Here is a 22,362-nt window from a genome sequence, read left to right on the forward strand (position 1 = left end):
CCCAGCCATATCATTCATGTCTCCACCTCCTTAGCACTGGGATTAAAGGTGTGTGATCCCAAGTACTAAGATCACCTTTGTGTGAGCTCCGTTTCTCTTTTAGATAGATTCTATCTTGTGTAACCCATGGTAGCCTTGAACTCACAGAGATCTGTCTGCCTCTATCTCCCAAGTGCTGAGATTAAAGCTGTGTACCACCTCTCCCTGGCCTGTATAGCAGACTAGTATGGCTGCTTTGCTCTCTGATCTTCAGGCAAGCTTTATTTATTAAAACAAATAATATACTACTATAAGAGAGGATGGATGTAGCATCAATTAGCATTAACCTTCAAGGTATATACAGAAACCCAAGTCTGTATTTTATTTTCTAGCCCTGAAACTTGCATTAATTTTCTTTCTCTGTAAAAACTCTGGGCATTTAACAGTGGACTTTGGGTTAGAAGGTCTTCAGTTTCAACCATATACTTATACCCTCACGCACAACCCCCAAGACAGAAGGTAACAATGGGCCATCTCATCTACCTGCATACCACCCAACTGAGTAGGTAGCAGGGTTCCCTTGGGCATTTAAAATGCTCAAATCTGGGGCTGGGAAGATGGCTCAGCAATTGAGAGCAAATGCTGCTATTGCAAAGGCAAGAGTTGAGTTCCCAGTACCCACATCACATGGCTCACAGCCGTATGTAAAGCTAGTTCCAAGGGACCCCATACATTCTCTGACACACATATGCTTATATCCACACATACATGCTTGCATATGATTAAAAATTAAAATGAGTTTTTATAAAATTTTCGAATGTGTCTTCTCTAGCTTTTCCTACTTCCTCTAGGCTGTTCACTAAGGGACAGATGGACGTTTTCCCTGAAACCAAATCTGTATGATGGGAGGTCTTGGCCGAGACACCTGGTGTCTTCAGAACTTCTGAGTCTCTAAAGAAATGCTTGGTGGAGCCAGGAGCAAGGGGAGCTAGCCATGTGCTGGCTCATACCCCAAGGCTGGTGGAATTGTTTCGTGATGGAGCTAGAAGTCGCATTTCATGCTTTCCTGAGTCTCAGCCCTGCCAGCACGTGTCTAGTGCACAAAGAAGCAAGTGCAGTCAAGACAATAAAAAATATGACATGACACCTTCTTTTTGTAAGAATACGTTGCTGAGACATACCCTGGATTAGACTTTTTCATGTATCAAATGCAGCGTAGGGCTGGGAAGCTGACTCAGTTACTCAGGTGCCTTCTGGGCAAGCATGAGGGCCTAAATTCAGATCCCCAGTGTCCACATAAAAGCTAGGGAAGGTGGCTCATAGCTATAACCCCAGTACTAGGGAGTCAGGGACAGAGACAGTAGATCCCTGCAGCTCATTGGCCAGCCATCCTAGCTGAACTGATTAACTCCTGGTGCAATGAGAGACCATGCCTTCAAAAATAAATTAAGTGAGATCAAGGAAGACATCTGATAACAGACACATGACCTCCCCATGCATGTCCACACATAAGCACACACATCTGCACACATTAATACACATAAATGTAATGCAATGTAAAGATATGTAACAGACACAAAGGATAGAGTCCCGCCCCCTATTGTATCCTATTATCTGAGAAACAGTGATTGCAGCTTTCTGTATTGCGACCTCTGCAACAGTCGGTGTGTTGGAGGAGCTAGCCAGGAATGAAGCGTTATGTTAATGAAACTTTCTACAGTTCTTCCAAGCGGCAAAGATTTTATGAGCTGTTCTGTCAGACTAACTTTACAGGCTACTCATTTAGGATTTTATCTGTACCCTTCACCAGAAAAATAATCGATTCTGCCTGCAAGGGTTTGGACAACTGACTGGAGTCTGAGGCAGTCAGACTGAGGGATGCCTATCATCCCTGGCAAAGAGGTAACTTGTATTTACTAAAGCCTTGCCGGGTGGCTTGGGGTGCTCCTCCAAGCTATCTTTTTTCTCAGATTCTGAGAGCTCTCTGGCCTAGGAAAAACAATGTGATAGCTGGACATCTTTATCCTACATTTACTTTGTTCCACTGCCTGTTTCTTCCCTCCTTGCGTGGCCTTAAAATGTCCATGAGTGCCTGCAAATCCTTGCATATACATATTGCAAATGAAGAAAAAATTATAAATGTATTGCTGGGCTCTGCATTTAATAAGTCTATGGATTGGTGTGGTTGGGAATCGCCACATTCATTTACAAAGGAGAAAAGTGGGTGCAGAGACATCCCTGCTCCTCCATCCTGGATGGCAGGCTCAGGATGGCTGGCAGCCGCTCACACACACACTCACCAATCAGAAAGACATTCCCCAGCTTATTTTTCCTTGCAGTTTAAGAGCACATGGCCAGGCTCCCTCAAGAGACCTGATTAAGAAGAATGTGTTCCTGCACATAGGTGGAGGTCCCTGGCAGGACTCTCCTGGTCGTTGGAAAGCTAATGAAGGAAATGAATCAAACTGTCAGTGACTGAAGGCATTCGTGTTATACTCTGCCAGTGAAGAGTGGGGTTTGGGACCTAAGCCCCCAGATAGGAAGGCCTGTTTTAGCTGGGCATATAAGAGCTGTGCTGTCCAACAAAGAGCCACCAAGTGCAGGTGGCTGTTGAGCACCCATAATATGCAGCCTACAGATGGAGCTCAGCTGGTAGAAAGCCAGCCCGGCATGTGGTAAGCCCTGGATTCGTCTCCAGTACTTCATCACCTGAGGTATTGGCACAGGCCTGGAATCCCAGAAATCCAGATGGAAGCAGGGTGAACAGAAGCTCAACGTCACCCTTGGCCAACCTGGGCTACCTAAGATCACGTTTTAAAATAGGCAGTCTGACCTGAGATGCGCTGTGAGATAATGCCACATGAAAAAAAATAGAAACAGTAACATTGATAGCTTTTATTATGTGTTGAAATGATCACATATGCTATATGAGGTTAAATAAAATATATAGGCATCCTTATTATCAATGGTGATTGGTTCCAGGATACCAAAACCCAAACATGCTCGAATCTTCTAACAGAAAATGGAATTCTGTTTGTATAGAGTATATATATATATATATATATATATATATATATATATATATATTCTCCTGTATACTTCAAATCATAATCAAACCTAATACAGTGTAAATACTGTGTAAATAGCACCATAGTACTGTCTAGGGAATATGGATGGTGGGGGGAAAGCCCATCCATATTCAGTACAGATGCTTTTTTTTCTTCTATTTACGTGGGTTGAATCCTCAGATCTAAAACTCATAGACTCTGCCGGCTTTCTTCAAATTAAGATTGCTTCTTTTTCTTAATATGCCTGATAGAAATTTAAAATTTTATAGGAATATCACATTATATTTCTATTCGATATCATTATTCTCAGATCAATCAATGTGTGAATGGACAGAGGTTATGGGAAGTAACACGTTATCAGTTACTTCAACGTGATTACCAGGCATCCCTGGGACCTTTTGTTTGTTTGTTTTGTCTTGAAACAGTACCTCATACTCTGAGCTGACCCTCGAATTCCATATGTAGCCAAGGATGGCCCTAGTCATTCTGCCTCTACCTCCCAAGTGCTGCCTGGTCTACTTGTGTGGTGCCAGGGATAAGAACCATGGGCTTCGTGTATTCGGGACGAGCAGATGTACCGACTGCAGTACATCACAGCCAGACTCCCTGTTCTGAAGAGCCTCGTGGCCCTTCCACCAAGGCTTCTCCTGGCTGCTCCAGGCTCAGCATACACTCACATACACCTCCCTTTCTCCCCTCCCTTAAGCCCAGCATGCTAAACTCCTCTGGCTACCGCGGTGGCTGACTGCTCACGACATACCAAATGTGCCCCCTGCTCTACATTTGCTGTCCAGTTAGTGAAGTAAGCATGGCTTTTAGTCAGAATTTTATTTTGAGTCCATAAAAACCCTTTGAAAGTCCAAAATATCCCTCTATAATTTCTTGGCTAGAATGTTATAACAAACTGTTCAGGAATGAAAATGTAAATTTAACATGAAAAAGACTGGAGTTTTATATAGGATGATTTAGCCAAAACTGTAATGTGTGGGAAATAAAATGAACTGTCTAGGTACTTTTCTTCTTTGCCAAATAATTGTCTGGTCCTTTTTATTCCCTAAAATATTTTTAATAACTTTATTTTCTTGGTAATAAAGAAAGCTGAAGGACCTTGAATCACAGGACAGGGCCAAACTGGAAACATGAGCTAACCACTTGACTGGATCTCAGTTATTGGTGGGATGGGGGCTCGAGAAGATGGAACTGTGCTTTGCACATGCATTTCCACTGAGCCATGTGTCAGGCCTCCATTCCCTGTTACTGCAGAGCCACCAAGGGTGATGAAGTGTGTGGTGTAATCAGTAATGCTATTTCTCTCTCACCTATCACCCGTCCAATTTTCCTTAGTTAAAAATCCCCCTGACTTGTAAAATGTTAACGTTTTAACTCTCTCTATATATGTGTGTGTGTATGTGTGTGTGTATATATATATATATATAATATATATATAGTTGCTATAAGTAGTACATTGATTAAAATTTAATGTGTGAACAGTTTCCATATGACAATTAGATTTGGCCACATCCTGTTTTTTTTAACACCTTACTGTCATCATTTTTCAGTGCATAGATATAGAAAGTTGCATCCAACTGGAGCATATACAGAGAAAAAGACTTGTCTTGCAAACACATTTAAGGTTACATGCTTGGGGTGATGACACTAGAACCACACTCAATGCTAGCTTTGCCACAGTTAATTATAGAATTCTCATCTCTTCTGTCTCTTATTTCACCCAGTTCCTTTCTGTGTGTGGATTCACGGCGGTCTGTGAATATCCATTGATTTGGTTGGGAATTTGCCCAGCTATTGAGTTCCTGCTCTGTCTGGGGTCTGTGCTAAATCGTGGAAAAACAAAACAAATAATAAGCTGACATTGTCTCTAATTAAAAGAGAGTGTCCTGCCGAGGATGAGGTGAGGCATGACTGGGTTCAGTGTAAGGTGACAAGAGCTGTGATAGAGGGCTCAGGGCATGCCAGAGCCGCCTTCCAGAGCCTGGTGTGGCTCAGAGATTTTACACGGAGTCTGCTCCTCATTGACCCGATACTCCACCTCTCCAAAGAATTTGGGTATCATGATCTCAATCCTGAAGGAGTTTGGAGAAGAAGGGAAACACTAGGGACTGGCCTAATGGGATTTGGAGCAGATCCCTCCTAACTGGAGATGGAGATGTCTGGTCTATGTACAGCATAGGGGAGCATGTGTGGGGTGGGCCCTTGGAGTGTGTTTTCGAACTGGGGTCTGCAGAGAAGACACTGCACACAGGATATGGGATCAGGCTTCCCTTCTCGCCTTGCCTAGAGAACCCCCCAAACCTTCTTGAGCTCATCCCATGTACATCACTCATTGACCCCAGACACAGCCCCCATCTCCTACCCCCAGTAGCCTTTTCTCACTCCGCCAATAAGGGTGTCTAAATATAAGAATGAAGAACATGTAGCCAGGTAAAGGGACAAGGCCAAGAGGCGAGCAGAATGCACTGCTCTGTGTCTCAGCACACAGCGGGGTATCAAGCTCATGGTAGAGCTCAGTAAGGGTCAGAGCCAAGCTTAGCCGCTAGAGGTGGGCCCTGGGAATGGAAGTAGTTGGTAGTCCTCTTTGAATGTGAACAGGAGGAAGCCTTGCTCCAGGAATAGGATGTGGGCCAGGGCAGCGCAGGTAGTCACACATGGCTGTGGGAGAGCCAAGCTGTTCTAACTTCACCCCACCTGTAGGCACCACTGGCAGCTCTTGAGGCTGAGTACCAGCCACTGCGTCCAGAGCTTTCTTTTAGGAACCCTGAGAAAACCATTGAGAAATGTCCTTAAAGCTTTCCATGCTGTAGATCCTAGTAGTCCGCGGCAGGACCAGTCTCTCCTGAGTAATAGACATGAGTTACACACCTTCTGAAACAGCCGTTCCCCTGCAGTGAGTCTCCTGTCTCTCCCAGCACTCTGGAGAAAGTGGGAAGAAGGAAACCCCACCATATATAAAGTCTTCAAAAAAAACACACTTCTTTCTATAAAATCTTAGGTTGTACTATGAAAATTTTAACTAAAAAAAGTCGCATTTCTCTGCATGCCCACTTGTTTCTGTGATACATCCTAGCAGCAGTGCACAGCCATTCGGTCTTCAGTGCACAGCCCTGCACTGGAGCAGCAGTGCATAGCTATTCGGTCTTCAGTGCACAGCCCTGCACTCCAGAGCAGCAGTACACAGCCATTCAGTCTTCAGTGCACAGCCCTGCACTCCAGAGCAGCAGTGCACAGCCATTTGGTCTTCAGTGCACAGCCCTGCACTCTGGAGCAGCAGTACACAGCCATTCGGTCTTCAGTGCACAGCCCATGGAGGCCTGGGGTTCTCAGCAGTTTCTGAAAAAGCCCTTACTGTTATTGGCATGACTCCACCATTGACAGATTGGTCCATCCACTGGTTGTTTTTTAAGCTGACACAGTTGGTAAGTTTCTACTTAGTAACAATCAGTAAGATTATCCTTGTGAAACAGTCCAACAGCCTTTTAGATAGACTTCCATACTTTACCATCACTATTTTTAGCTTACTAAGATTTTAATTGTATTCTATTCCATTTGGACCTATTAGAGATCTAGATTGCTATTGTATTTTTTAAGATACATAAGGCAATGGAGAAGGGTACAGAAATACATAGTATAGATATATGAATCTTAAAAGAATAAATATTTTATTTTTAAATGCTAATACCCTGTCAGAATCGAACACCAATAAGAATCAAATTTATAATGAAAGTATTTGTATTCAGAAAAAAGACTGGGATTGCAATCTGGGATATACAAGCAAAGGCCAAGATATGTCTAGGGAATTTTAGTAGTACAGAGAAATCCACACAAATTATGTTGGAAATTCATTGGCCCTTTGGGTGCTTCAGGGAGGTAGTCCTCTCCGATTGGTGAGTGATGGGAGTTACTACATAAATACTACATAAATCTAATCTTCAGGTCTAGTTGGCAATTTTATTGATAGTCACTAAGTGGTAATAGCTTCAAAGCAGAGCAGGCTGTTCCGTGGGGTTAGTTCTGGGCATTGGTTCCCGAAGTCGCGGTCTGTGGCCTGAGCATTTTCCTTCTTTTCACATGGCTCCTCAGCTCCATTTTCTCGGAGTGTGACAAGATAACTCTCCAGAGCTCCCAAACACCAGAGACACAGAAAGGAGGAAGATGCAGGCAGCTGTGGCTCAGGAGACGGGAAGGCAAATAATTACAACATAGGGTAGAAAGTGCACTAACAGACATGTGTACAGCAGAGGGAAATTAATCCAGGTCGCCGAGCAGGGAGGTGTGCCCCTTGGGCATCCTCTGAATAATACATAAGGAAAGGGAGGACGGAAAACGTCAGACAGGAGGAACACTGATAAGATGCAGAGGAGAGAGCCGTGAAAGGCTTGCCGTGGTTCCAGTGTGGGTCAGGTGAGGCAGGGCTGAAAGAGCCATGGTCCTTCAGGAGCCAGGCAGTGGGAACTAAGTTTCACATGGAGTATGGGAAGATGAGAACTAGACCCCAGGGGGACGACTGGAAGCAAGGAGAAAGGGAGCTGTCGCCGTGAGAGGTGACATGTGAGCTACTGTGTATCCCAAAGAAAAGGAGAAGGGGGTTTCCAGAGAGGGGCAGAGAAATGGAACAGACACCACTAGGAGTTGTGTTGTCGGCAGGAAGGAGATGTAGCCGGTCAGGTGGATAACAGTGGCACTGAATACAACACTCAGGAGTGACAGTTGAATTTTAAGTAAGCAGGCAATGAATTTCAGTTTCAGGAAAACGAAGAGACACACCCAAATACAGATTGTTTGGTCAACAAACATCGATTATGTGGTTATTCTATACCAAGCATTTTTCTGAGACTACCTCATAAGATAGAATAGGGGCTATAGCCTCCAGAGAAAAGTCTAGAGGTGCCCGTGTAGCTGGCTCGGCAGAGCTGGCACTGGGTGAAAGCGGTCACAAGTGTCATACAAAGAGATGAGAACCGACAACAAGATCCTCAGGTGATAGAAACTCCCAGGGAGCGGCCCAAATGAGAAGTTGTGGATAAAGAAGGAAAACCAGGGGAGTCACAGAAACTACAAGGAGCATGACAAGTAGAGAATGCCCAAGTGACCAAGCAAGACAAGCACACGTGTGTATTTGATGTGACAACTGAATGTCCTCAACAGCATACGCGTGTACGTGAGGACATGTGGATAACCGTAATCTGAAAAGGAATCTATTTTTGTGGTCAACAATCTGAAGGATTTGCTAGCTCCATTTGGGCCTAATTTTCAGCACTTTTGTCTGGATAATGACAGTCCTTTGATCTGTACCTGGCAGCTGTGTGTAACACACACCAGCTCTGTTCCTCTCGGCCTTTCCCTGCTTCTACCAGAGGCAGCAAAGACTGATGGAAAATAACGCTTTTACCAATCCTTTGAAAATATCACACAATGACTCTTTATCATATGATTCCTCTCATCTCTACTATCGCCTCTGTATCCACCCAGCTTTTCTCTTCTTTTCCCATTGAGTCCAGTTTGTGTTGCCACCAACTCTCATGAGCAGGGCCTGCTCTGGCTTGTTATCCACCTACCAGGGGCCACATCATTAAATAAAACTGACTCCCCTTCCAACAGCTCCTGAGATACTGGTGGGCTTTGACATGAAGCTCCTCTCATTCCCCATCACTGGAATTCTGTCTGACTTCAGCTGGCATAGGTCTTATGCATGCTGCCACAATCTCTGTGAGTTCAGATGTGCAGCTGACCTGTTCTGTGAGGAAAACATTGTTTTCCTTGACATTATCTGCTGCCTCTGACTCTTCCAGTCCATCGTCTGTGAAGGTCCCTGAGCCTTGGGCCTCCAGAGAGATGTGGTGCATGCCATTTAGGCTGAGACCCCATAGCCTTTTATTCTCTGCATATTGACTTCTTCTGGGATCTGGAACTTCTTAATGGGGTTTTTGGAAACAACTGACTAGGGTTGTTTTACGACCTGTTGTAGAAATTAAATATGTAAGAGGCTGGGAGATGGGGTTAGTGCTAGAGCACTTGTTGAGCATGTATGATACCCTGGGTCCCATCTTCACCAGTGGAAAAACAAACTAAAAGAAACATACAAAAGGCCATGTAGGAGTGAATGGGGGGAAAGAGAGGCATAGAAATAGACCAACATCCTATATGAAAGAATGCTAAATAATTTATGTGGGTGGGGCCCTGTGAGGAGATGATACATCACTCTCTCCTTCTGTGTGAATCTTGCTCAGGTCTTCCATGTGTGGTCTGAGGAAGGAGTAAAAGCATAGTTTTAAGGTAGTGGAAAATCCTGGCAGACACCAATTCCACTCTTTGGTGAAGCTTACCATTGGTGCTAAGTCATACTGACAACATGCAGCCTTGACTGGATATGGGAAGAATGGTGGTTTACCTATGGGGTCATTGCAGCCTTGATCAGATGTAGGAAGAATGGCGGCTTACCTCTGGGGTCATCGTCTTAACCCTATCACCTAAATGTAACCGGGAAAAGAACAGCACGTAACCCAAATATGGGGCATTCTATAAAATGCATGGCCATCTTTCCTCACAATGGTCAAAAACATTAAAAGCCAGACAAGTCTAAGAGGCTATCACAATTAAGAGGACCCTACCCAGACATGCTGGCTAAGTATTACATTCTGTCTTGGGGAGAGCCTGGGACAGAAAGCGATCATTAGAACCAAGAGTCATAACTGATGTGTGGTCTCAGCGCTTAGGAGGCTGAGGCAGGAAAGTTTGAGGACAGCTTAAAGAGAAACATACTATTTACCACCACCCCCAAAGCGGAGAAAGAACACAAAGGGACTATTAGGTAAGAAGCAATAAATCAGGATTAGGTGTGGACTTACGTTGGTGTGTCAGTCTTGGCTTATTTGTGCCAAAGGCATCATCAAAACTGCTAGATCTTGACTGTAGTGGAAATAAAGTACTAAGTGTGAACAGTCCTTAACTTCAAATGAGCTGATCCCCAGGAAACCCATGCCAGGTCAATACCCTGTGAGAAATATAAGTAATATTCCTATGTTACCTATCATCATGACTTAGCTTAATCAATTCTAGCCATGCTCAGAGCACATTAGCCTGCAATCTGGGCAAATCACTTAACACAAAACTTATTAGTAAAGTGTTAATTAGCATGTCATTTTTTGAACACTGCTAACAGTGAAAAACCGTGAATGCTTTTATGAACTCTCATACTTTACTAAAGCCAGAACATCCTAATAAATATATCATCATGGCGATTGGACAGTATATGTTTAATAAAACATCCCTAGAAATCTAAAACTTAGTTTCTTTTGAAATAACAACAGTTGACCCACTAATTTCTGTCTTCTCTTTAAGCGCCCATGTGTCCATGCCGTGTGCTAGACCCTCAGTTCAGGAGATCCTGACACCTCTCCATCTTGCAGGCAAATCCCCACAGCCTCTCCCATGTTCCACAGTGTTGAGAGCTCAGCCTGAAGGCTTGCAGTGTCACACTGAGGCCAGACAGCATTCCCTCTGGGCTCCCTGACTTGAAGTATCACTCACTCCTTTTGCCCTAGGTCATCAGACAAACCCAGTGGCCCTGCTGTCCTAGAGTGCACTTTGGTTTAGGTAGCACTTGTGTGGTCTGTTGCTGGTCAAATGGAATCAATGAGCGTCAGAGTAGAGGTTTATGTAGCTCAGGAGAGTGCTTGCCTAGCAAGGTCAGGCCCTGGGTTCAAGCTGCAGTGCCACAAAGAAAAGGGGAAAAAAAGCAGCCTCACAAAGTGCCTATTCCTGTACATTTAGCTGTGTGTTTAAAATGTAAAAATGGGTAACAATGATGAAATTGCTACAATAGGAAGAAGTAAATTTATGTTAAGAACACTTGTCTTTGCTGTACAAGTTATTGTATTTCACGATCTTCTAGAGCCTTCTGTTTACTCTGGGTTTAATATTCCATACTTGGAACACTCAAGGAACTCTTGTAAAAGTTTTCAAGGGGGCTGGGTACATGGCTCATGAAGTGCTAGCCACACACACGCAGAGACAAGAATTTGAATTTCCATCTTCCATGGGCAGCTTCCTCTGCAGTCCCAGAACTCAGGAGGCAGAGTCCAGGGGTTCCCCAGAACAAGGCACATAGGTAGAGTAGCTGAATCTGTGGGCTCGGAGATTAAGTGAGAGACCCTGCTTCAAAATATAAAGGTGGAGAAAAGTCAGGGATGACACATGTCAGGTAGAAGCTGCTGAGGCTCTGTTCTCAGCGGGCCAAGCTCCTGTGCTAAGGACCCATGGGAGCCAGTGCTGTGTGGTGTCAATTGGGCATGCCCATCTGCTGCAGTGATGTAAGATGAAGGGACAGTTGTCCACCTGAGTTCACACTGTAACTGAAATCTCCCAGGAGCATCATTCCTTCGGGATCATTGTTGCTGTTGTTAGAGTTTTCTTTTTTAGTAGTTTGGTACAATTATAGGTTGTAAGTGCTTACAGACCTATTAGAACGGGGTAGGATTTGAGTAGCCTCTCAAGATGCAGTGTGAATTCTCACAGGCAGTGCCCACAGCATGGGGTATAGAGAAACAATGTCACAGCAAGCAGGAAGGAAACCCATGCCACACCTCAGAAGGGACTTGCATGCTCACTCAGAAAGGAGTGAGCTGGAGCCCTGAGTCCCAGGGGTGAGAAGTGTGCCTCAAATGGAAAGGGGTTTTCAAAGATAAGCTTGACAAATAGATATTACTTAGTGTTGACCTTAAAGCAATTGATTTTCTGCCGTTTTAATCAAAACATATTCCCCAAGATTCTTGACTCGCCAAAAACAGGAAAATGGCCATTTTGAACTGCAGTGCTGTCTGTTTTCACTCCTTGTCTCCATCAGTGAACAGATGCATTTAGGCAGGGTTCATGCCCTGCACTCCAGGATAATCTGTGTTCAAGACTGCCTGCTTGTTTCCTAAGCAGCAGGCAGAAGCACTGCTATCCCAAAGTCCGTATCTGTCCCAAAGATCCTCAAGCCCACTTAAAATTTTCTGCATGTTTTATTTTCTTGGCACTTGAGATTCTCTTCTGCACTCTGGAAGTCCAGCGATGAATATATGAAAATGTGGGATGGGCTACAGATGCCTGGTGCTGCAACTGTGCCCTGCCTAACCCTCAGATATGGCCGTTCCAAAGAACCCTGCTTCCAACCCTGTAATAAGAACCTTGTCTGTAATCAGTGTGACAGGGCTTAATTTATATAGGTTGTTTGATGTGTTCTCTTTTACTAACCTCCCCCTCCAAAAATTCTGGAAAGTGATTCATGTTGACTGAGCAATCATGCTTCCCTTGGCGAAAACGAGTTGTATATATCTGATAATAGATTTAGGATATTTAATATACCTGACCTAATTTTCAAGTCTATTCACTTTTTTTTAAGTGCTGAATTAGTCCCTCCATAGATGAGGTTTTTCAAATTGTAGTTTTATATATTCAAGCCACCTGGATTACTTTTATAATGAAAAATTCTGGAAGTAGCAGACATAATATGCTACATATTACAAAAGTGTTAACATTAAAGCCAAATTCATGAGAACGTCTTAGTTAGAGGATCATATACCAATCTCCAAGTCCAATGAATGGCTAATAGGATGCATTTTCTTTAATATGGTTCATAAAAGTCTTTTTCTCCTCTTTACATTTAAATGACAAGTTTATTACTTTTGCAGTAGAGAGAGTTAGTGGATCAGTGCAAAAGCTTTCAAGTTACAAGAAGCAGAACATGTTGAGGGTGTGGATTCCAGAACCTAGACCACTTGGTGACTGTGTCTTGGGAGAATCCAATTCCAGAAATGTCACCATCACAGACCACTCACAGCTTAGGACAAAGTGGTTAGACAGCTTCCGTGGATATTTGGTTGGCTGGTTGGTTGATTGGTTGGTTAGTTGGTTGTGGTTGGTTGATTGGTTAGTTGTGGTTGATTGGTTATGGTTGGTTAGTTGGTTGGTTTTTTGACACAGTTATCTCTTGTAACCCAAGCTAGCCTAAAACTAGCTATGTAGTTATCACAGCTTCAAATGAGCTCCGATCCCCCTCGTCTGCCTCTGCCCTCTGCCCTCTGCCTCTGACAAGTGCTAGAATTATAAGCCTGTGTCTCCACATTGGGCTCTTTGATAAATGTTAAATGGCATCATGAATATCTAAAACAAGGAGGTAGATGACTTTTTGTCCTCAAGATATAGTTGGGAAAGATACAAATTAAGTTTGTTCAGGTATTAGACAGGTATTCAATAATCTTGGGCCTTGGATATCAGAACTTTCCTCATAAAACAGGTATATTAGTTACCTCCTTGTTGCTATGGCAAAAACTACTGACAGAAGCAACTTAATGTATTTTTTCTCAAGGCTTCAGAGAATGTTATCTATCATAGTAGGGACAATATGATAAATGGCTTGGTCTAGGGCTGTGGGAACTTGATGCTGCTGCTCCTTCACCTTTTAAAGATCAAGAAGCAGAAAGGGAGCCATGCTAACAATCCCCAAGGCCTGCTCTAAAAACCTTCTTCTGCTGGCCTTGTCCCAAGAGTTCCACAGCCTTCCATAGCATACCACCTAGGGACCAAGTATTTCCATACACCACCTGCAGGGAACAGTTCTGACCCAAACCATTATAAGTGGCAACTCGCGCTGGAGCTAATACTGGTATAGTCTGTATAGTGAGTGGGCCGTGTCCTTCTGTGACTCTGCAGAGGCAGGAGGACCAGGAATTTAAGGATATCCTTTGCTGTGTAGCTAGTTTAAGGGCAGCTTGGGAAGGATACCAAAGAGTTTATAGCAGATACAGAAGAGAATTATAGAATACTGGAGACTTACAAACCAGAGAATATGCCTACTAGGAAAGAAAACAGGGCCGTAATTGCCTGACAAGGAAAAAAGATACGGCCCTGTGCCATCATTTATCACCTCACAAGGTTTCTTTTCTGCCTATCCCCAATCAACAGTGAGCCAGAGACTTTTGCAACTTCATATATTTGGCTCCTAAAAAAAAAAAATGTGTTCTTTGGAAATAGTGAATAAATTAGCAATCTATGATCTGTGCTGGAAACAACAAAATGGACCTAAACTGTAGCACAGTTAGTAATAATATGGAATGGGTACTAAAATGCCAGTCATAATACCGAGCTGTTATGAGTGGTTACTGTGTGCTGATCACTGTATAATGTGCTTTGTTTCCCAGTGTAATTCTCACAGCATTCCTAGAAGGCAAACAGGAAACCGAGGCAGAGCGATTTTAAGTTCTTTGGACAAGGATACATAGCTAGTGTATGATAGAATGGGGACATGAAGTAGTGCATCAGGCTTTCTGGTTCCAAACCTCTTGCTGTTTATTATTCATGTGGGTCAGAGTTGATCTGGACAAGAGACACCGCTGGAGGTATTTCAAGTAGGAAGACACTAACATAAAGAATTGGTGGCTTCCAAGCTCATCAGGCGGGCGAGGGAATCTTAGGTCAGGGAACCAATCGGGAGAAATTGGTAATCAGAAAGTCATTGCAGAGAAGCAATAAATGCAAGAATTGCAGAAAACTGCTAACAGTAATCTCAGATGCCTACCATGCCTGCAAGTATTTTACACAGAGTGATGCTGGGATCCTCTACGGGAGTTATGGCAGCCATATGCTGAAACTGGTACAGCTGCCTCTCAGCCCTGGGAACAACAGTGATTGTTACTCTCTGACTTTCCAAGCACCCCTCAAGTGCCTCTCAATGGTGACACCTAAATTAAAACGGTGTTGATAGGGCTTTTGGGAAATGTAGTCCCAAGGCCTCTGGCCCTAGTGACACAGAAAGAATGGTGTTGCGTCTCCACACGCCTGAAATGCCGTATGTTGCGTTGTTTGGTCTTGAAGAAACTTTGAGAACTTCTCCAGTTGGGAGAAGGCATGATAGTCCAAATAATCTCTGTGTCCTCTTATAAGCTAAACAACAGGCCAGGAAATGACGTCAGATTCTCCTGTGCTGCCAGTGGTTTCTGAAGAACTCTAAATTGCATCACAATTCCTAAATTAGTTCCTGGGTAATAATGGGGTTGTGCCATTTACTAGCCCCTGAGCACACCGCTTCACTGAGAGCATTGGCTTTTTCTCTCCACTTAAAAGTGCAGGAGGGATAGAACTGAAGGACTTCGTATGTCAAGCAAGTTCCCTGCCACTAATGCTACATCCCTAGCCCTGACACACTCTAACTCACATAGAAGGTGAGGGAAAGGCAAATCAGGTAACTCAGTACACAGTTCTAGTTAGACACAAAATTAGGTGCAGAGTGAGTCACTCGGTCCTACCTACAGCTTAGTGAGGGCCTCAGCGCAGAAGTGAGAAGTCATGCAGTGGGAATTACAGCAGTGAGACTCCCTTACAGCTAAGGTATTTGGGGTGCGTGTGCCTAAATCCACTTAGACTTTCATAACAAAATATCCTAGAAAGTACCTTAGACAATACAGCTTATAAACAACAGAGGCTAGGGAGCCAAAAGTCAGGGAACTAGACTGAACATCTGGAGAGGGCCCGCGTTCCAGTTCATAGGTAGCACCTATGTTTGCTGAGTCCTCATATGATAGGGCTCTTTGGGCACTTTGCTTATTGATCTTGTGTTGCTGAGAACTGGAGATTGAACCTAGGATCTTGTATATAACACAAGCCATCTGCCACTGTGTCACATGGCCAGCCCTGGGATCCTTCCTAAGGGCGATAATCTCATTCACGATAACCCTATTCTAATAACCTAATGACCTCCCACATCATCATACCACAATGCTGGTGACCAACAAATGGGTTGACCATGTGAGTTTATCAAAAATATTGACGTCTGTGGTTAGTTCTATAAAACTAGAACCTCTAGGGATGTGGCCCTCAAGTCAGTATGTTTAGAAGCACCATTGGCTGCCCTACACCTTCAGGGAGCCCCTCGGCAAGCCTGTGGAGTTGACATACATTTTTACCCAAGTTTTCTCTCTTGAGACTTGAGTCTCATTCATCCCAGTTTATGATGAACCAACTAAACCTTTGAGGTGGACTTTCCCCAAGGTCAAGGGGCTATTCTTTAGCTCATCTGGTGCAGTGTCTGGCTCATCCTGTCGATAGTGTTCTTAACCCTCATTACAGTTTAGAGTCACCCAGGGAACTTTAAAAAGTCTGGACACTCAGATTGCACTCCAGATGTATTAAGTCAGAATATGCAGGAAGAGGGGAAGCCAGTAGCACTATGCTTTAAAGATTCCCAGGGGATTCCAGCATGCAGTAAAACTCAGCAATGACCATGTGATGGCATTCTCGGGCGCTGTGATGAGCTTAAAGTGCGTGAATCTGTTAATTGAGAGATTATGCTTTGTCCTCTTTCCTAATTCTAACAGCCTACCTGTTCAAACAAATCCCTTAATTAGGGACTCTCTTCACAATTAACATGCCAATAACAACAGCCACAAAAAAAAATACAGAAGCTGGCAATTTCGAAACCAAAGAACAAATCTTAACCTAAGCGTTTATGACCCTCCTAACGCCAATGCACATTTGCCGTCAAGAGTTACCAGTTAAACAGATCATTAGTTAGCAAGCAGAACAGGTACCAAGCTTATTGATTAACTGATAGGAGTTAATATTCAGTGTCCCAGACTTGAGTTAGATGGATATGCATGAATACCCCTCTGATTTAAGTACAGGTTCCTCTTCAGTGAGGATTCAGTAGAGAAATGTCCATCATTGGATCTGTACATTCAAATGCATTTTATGCCTCTAGCCTGGGCCTTCTGAACTCTCCACTATTCTCCCTCCAGGAAGAGATCATATTCTTATACATGCGGTGTTTACATTCGCTTATCCTAGAAACTCAGTCCTTTAACACAGGAAAACCAAGTTCGGAAGCTCGTTTTTTAGAAGTCGGTGTAACAAAGGTAGGAATTTTAAAACCGTCACACAGAGAAAGCATTTCCTGTGAAAGTGAGGTTTCTAAGCCTCTGTTGTCTTTTGATGGAAATGATAGCGTGCGTACAGCCCTCTTTTCCTGTAATTCCTTCAGGAAGAAGCAATCTTAAAGTCTAATGTGTTCGGGAGATGCGACCTCATCACCGTGGTCTGCGCTGCTCTAAATGGAAAAGACGGAATGTCTTCACATTTTCAGAAGCACACAAGCAGCATGTGGCACTTGTGGGGTGCTATTTCAGGGGGTGGGGTTAGGTGGAAGGACTATGGAGTGCACAAGAAAAGGGGGGGGCGTGTTCCTATCCTCTTTTCAAACTGATTCTTTTCAGGCTGCCAGCTCCTGCAGCTAGAATTCTATTTCCAAGTGAAAAGAACAAGTTATGCACTTGAAAACACAGTTAAAAAAAAAAAACTAAGAATTTCAAATAGTCTCAGTGTGCCTTTATTACATCCGAGAGAAACGGGAAGTCCATGAAGTGTGGGTAGCAAATGCAAAGACTCAATTGCCAGGTGGTCAGGATTTTGCAGGTTGTGTTTGCAAGCTTTCCTACAGTTCTGTTCTCCCAGGACAGGACCCCTCAATCCATTGCCCAAAGCTCTTCCCCCACATGGTCCCCTTGTAGTTGTCATAGTTTCCGTGTCCGGGCTCTTCGGTGAGGTCATGGTTTGCAGGTGCATTGTGGTGTGCCATGCATACACCCATTTGAACTAACAGCGAGATGAGTCCGTGACACATCTGGCTCAGACGCCATGAGACACAAGGATGCTGATGGGCAAAGGGAGCAGCTGTTGGAAGTGTGCCTTCTGCTCCTCTTAGCTACTACACACTTTCTGGAAAGTCGTCACTTCCACAGGCTTGTCCCAAACACCCTATCAGGCAGTCTAAGAGCTGAGACAAAAAGAACTGAGGACATTCTGGGAATTTGAACACCTCACCTTCTGACAAAAAAAATATATAAATAAATGAACCCGTGTTACCCAATAGCCACATATACCTGATGGGCACTATATGTGTGTATATATATGTTATGTATATATATGTATATATATATGTTATGATACAGAAGTACCATATTGACAATAACAAAATATATCAGTCTCACCCACTTATTTTTAATATCACTATTAGGAAATGTCTCACATTATTTCTAATGTTGGATGTCTTGAATGGGAGCTACCTCAAGTCACTGGGGGCAATCTTGAAGAAGAGACACACTAAATACCAACTATCTGCTAACATACCAGTTACTTATCCATGCCTAACAATTTACCCCTCAACCTAGTACCTCAAGACAACATCCATTATGTTATTGTTTCATGGGTGAAGAATCTGGGTCTGGCTTAGCTGGGTGCTCTGGCTCAGGACCTGTCAGGGACTGCAAACATAATGCTATCCAGGACTGAGGTCATCCCAAGGTTTACCTGGAGGAAGATCTACCTCCAGACTCGCTGCTGTGGATACCAGCAGGATGCAGTTCCTTATAGACTGTTGGGTTGAATGCCTTGGTTGCCTGTTGGCATCCTGTTGACTAGATGCTCTCTTTCTCCAGCAGTCTGCCTGGACTTGAATAAAGGGAAGGAACCAGCGGATTCAGAGTGTCTCCATCTTACATTTAGTGATGAGGCAACTGTGTCCCAAGAGGGTAAATGACTTCCTAGCTCTCAGAGAACTAGTCAGTGATAGACGTCAAACTGAAATGCAGGCCAGCCTGACAGCTGCCATAAGACCCAGTCCTTCACCCTCAAATCTCACACCGTGCCTCTGACTGCTTTCTCTACTGTTGAGTCTTTGATTTCTCTTCATTAATGACATGTAGATAAAGATGCTATCAGAAAAGGCAGTTGATTGAATTATGGATACATTCCATCATCCCATATCTTACCTGGGATTGGCAGATTTTCTAAGTAAGATTGACTGTTTTGAGGATCATATATGGTTGAAAATGAGATGCAGTTCTGAAAAGAGGATGGGCTTTTGTAGCAAGGTCACTTGATAAGTAAGAAAAGAGACTGATACCATTGTCTCTAGTTAAAAACAAGCAGGTGAATAGAAGAAGCAGTTACTTTTCTCTCTCAGGAATGGACATGGCAGGAGCAAATGATGAAAATTCCACTATAGCAGCCAGAGCAGGTCCTGGGAATGAGTACATATGAGCAAACACAATCTCACTTTAAACCAAATTTCTTCAGAGTATGTAGAGATCCTGGAAACAGAATACATTCCAGGGGGACATTGCTAGGTTATCTGGACCACCTCGTCTTGATTCTGGGTTCTCCACTGGCCTCCAGGCTAAGTCACCTTGTTCATCTTCATCTAGGATGTGCTTAGTTAGTCATCACATCCCACACAAGAGCTTCTCTAGCCTTCCCAGTTCCCCAGAATGCTATCGGCAAAAGCTGTTCCAAATAACCACAGATGGGAAGGCAATCATTTGTTAATGAAAATTACCCAGCCAGGTGGTAGAGAACAACCAACAGAACACAGGACTTCAGAAGGAATAAAATGAGATGCCTATTACTTCCTCCAATGTTCTAAGGCATGGAGTGCACTGCTTAGGAATGCCTGGAATGGATAGGCTGTCTGATAGATAGGCTGTGCTGGCTAGATGGTTTTTTAAAGTTTTATATATGTTTATATTTTGATTATTTTCCCCTTCCCTACATTCCTCCCCCTCTTCCTTCCCCTTCCCCTTCACTTCCCACCCCTCCAAACCAAAAGGGAAAACCAAAACCTATAAGATAAAACCATGCCAAAACAAAGAACAGGCCCAAATGGAGTTCTTTTTGTATTGGTCGACTACTCTTGGGCCTGCTCTGGACTGTGTTGATATACCAGTTGACACTCCATTAGAGAAAACTGATTTTCCCTTTCCCAGAAGGTATCAGTTGCAAACTGTGCTAGCTAGTTTTATGTCAACTTGACACAGAGTCATTTGGGAAGAAGGAATCTCCATGGAGAAAATGCCTTCAACAGATTGGTCTGTGGACAAGACTTTTAGGCATTTTCTTTTCTTTTTTTTTTTTATTATTTTGTTTTTCGAGACAGGGTTTCTCTGTGGTTTTGGAGCCTGTCCTGGAACTAGCTCTTGTAGACCAGGCTGGTCTCGAACTCACAGAGATCCGCCTGCCTCTGCCTCCCAAGTTCTGGGATTAAAGGCATGCGCCACCACCGCCCGGCTTTTGGCATTTTCTTAATTTATGGATTGATGTGGAAGGGTGTGGCTCACTGTAGGAGATTCCCCCCTGGATTGGTAATCCTGGATGGTATTTGAAAGTACACTGAGTAAGCCTTGGGAAGCAAGCCAGTAAGGAATACTCCCCCCGTACGGACTCTGCATCAGCTCCTGCCCTGGGTTCCTACCTTGAGTGCCTGCCTTGACTTCCCTGGATGCTGGACTACAAGCTTTAAGATAAAGTGAATCCTTTCCTCCCCAGGTTGGTTTTGGTCATGTGTTTTATAACCACCATAGAAACTCTAAGAGACAGGCCACTGTGAAACACTAATTGCAAGAATGCATATTTGCATATGTGATATGTTTAATGAAGACAGTATTCATGTTTAATAGACATAGTCTGCAGCTTTAAATATGAGATAGGTAGAGACAGTGGCAGCACATGCTATAGAAATAATACTGAAAATCAAACAGCTCAATTAAACTCAGATTTGTTTTAAAGCCATTAAGGTGGAGCAACATGAAATGACCTTTAAATAAAGGATTGAAGGGTCTTCAGAGAGCCTCAAATGACAAATATCTCAAGAATTTCCCATCAACCGTGCTCCATGGAGTAGCTTCAGTCTACCCTGAGGTGGAGGTGTTCCACACAGTTCAGCAGTACCTGAGTAGGGTGAGGCTGAGCAGGGGAGCAGTGGGCACCTGTCTTGGTCTGCCTCGGCAGGCAGGGTGCTTGCCACCGAGTCTGACAATCTGAATTTGAACCCTAGATAGAACCCACATGGTAGAAAAAGAGAATCATCTCCTGCAAGTTGCCCTCTGCAGTATACACACCAGGGCACACTTACACATTCAAACACACACACATACTTACACACACATACATACAATATTTTTTAAAAAAGAAACTGTTGTCTTAGCAGATTTTAAGTAAAAAAAAAAAATGTATAAAGTCTCAGTCACTTCATTGTACGTTAAAATGTCCTGCCTGCATCCTGGAGGTGTCAAGAATCTCAGTCACTTGCCTCTCACTCTACTGTGAAGCCACCATGCTGCTGTATCCAGCAGTCTACAGCTCTGTAGGTACCAAGATTGTAAAATCCCACTTCTCGGTATCTCTGGTTAGGCTTCTGGTCTCTGGTATCAATTTTTCAAAATTTAATTTTATTATGTGTTTTTTATCAACATCTTTGCTGTTGTTAAACAGCATTAAAGTCTACCTTAGTGACTTCCGCCTGTGTGACCAACCAAGGGCAGGCCTCCCTAGATACTGGGCTAGCGGGCTTGTTTACTAACCTCTGTAGACCTCAATCAACTTTTAGAAGCTAAAATACATAACCCTACTGTAGTCACTAGGTGACATCAACAAAGACCTTCAAAGAGAGCACATGGCCTAGTTTGTAGTCTTTGTTGTAACATCCTTATTTCTCAGCCTCTTTACCTCTGTGAGTTTCTTAAATGTTCAGAGACCCTGTTGTCACATTGTCAGAAGCAAATACAGTTGTCTCTTGATGTCCATGGGGGATTGTTTGGTTCCAATACCTTCCTCTGATATCAAAATCTGCGAACACTCTGCTCCCTTCTACAGAATGTCATTGGATTTGCATATAACGAACTCACATTTCCCCATAGCTTTAAATCTTCCCTTCAGACTTAGAACAACTAATACAATATAAATGCTGTGTTCTGCCCTGTGGATAGGAGATAATGGCCAAAAAACACACATGTTCAATTGCAGTTGTTTTTTCTAGATGATTCTGATCAAATAGAAAGGATTTTTTCCCCCACATTGTGTGATGGGAGAAACCGTTTTCTTAGACTCATGGAATCTAAAGCAGGATCGCCAGGTATACCCTTCACCTTCCACGGGGTGAACAACGGTGCCGTATGCCACCCACCCCCAGAGCTTAAACATTTCATAACTGGGTCCATGCCCTGACAGCCCCAGGTCCCCACTTTACCCCCAAAGTCACTGAAATAGCATTAAAATAGAACTACCTGCCTATGATGGGCACGTTTGGTAGCAGTTCAGAAGCTGACTTAAAGGAAGACATTGAGGTCTTTAGATACAAGAGCTCAACAGCTTCCAGACCGGTGTCTGGAGCCCTGGGCTCACGCCAGTGGACTCTCCCTGCTCTTAGGCAAACAGCTCTGAGTGCACTGCGCACATTATAGAGAGTGCATCTCTGAGCAAGATCCCCTTGGCAAGG

General features: G+C 43.6%; 1 protein-coding gene across 6 annotated transcripts in view; it reads left to right on the forward strand.

The window, feature by feature from the left end:
* The window catches only part of Aff3 (ALF transcription elongation factor 3), a 498,774-nt gene that overhangs the window by 386,366 nt on the left and 90,046 nt on the right, over positions 1–22,362 (forward strand). The gene's annotated exons all lie outside the window — the stretch shown is intronic.

The sequence above is a fragment of the Microtus pennsylvanicus genome, chromosome 7, assembly GCF_037038515.1.
Source record: "Microtus pennsylvanicus isolate mMicPen1 chromosome 7, mMicPen1.hap1, whole genome shotgun sequence".
NCBI lineage: Eukaryota > Metazoa > Chordata > Mammalia > Rodentia > Cricetidae > Microtus > Microtus pennsylvanicus.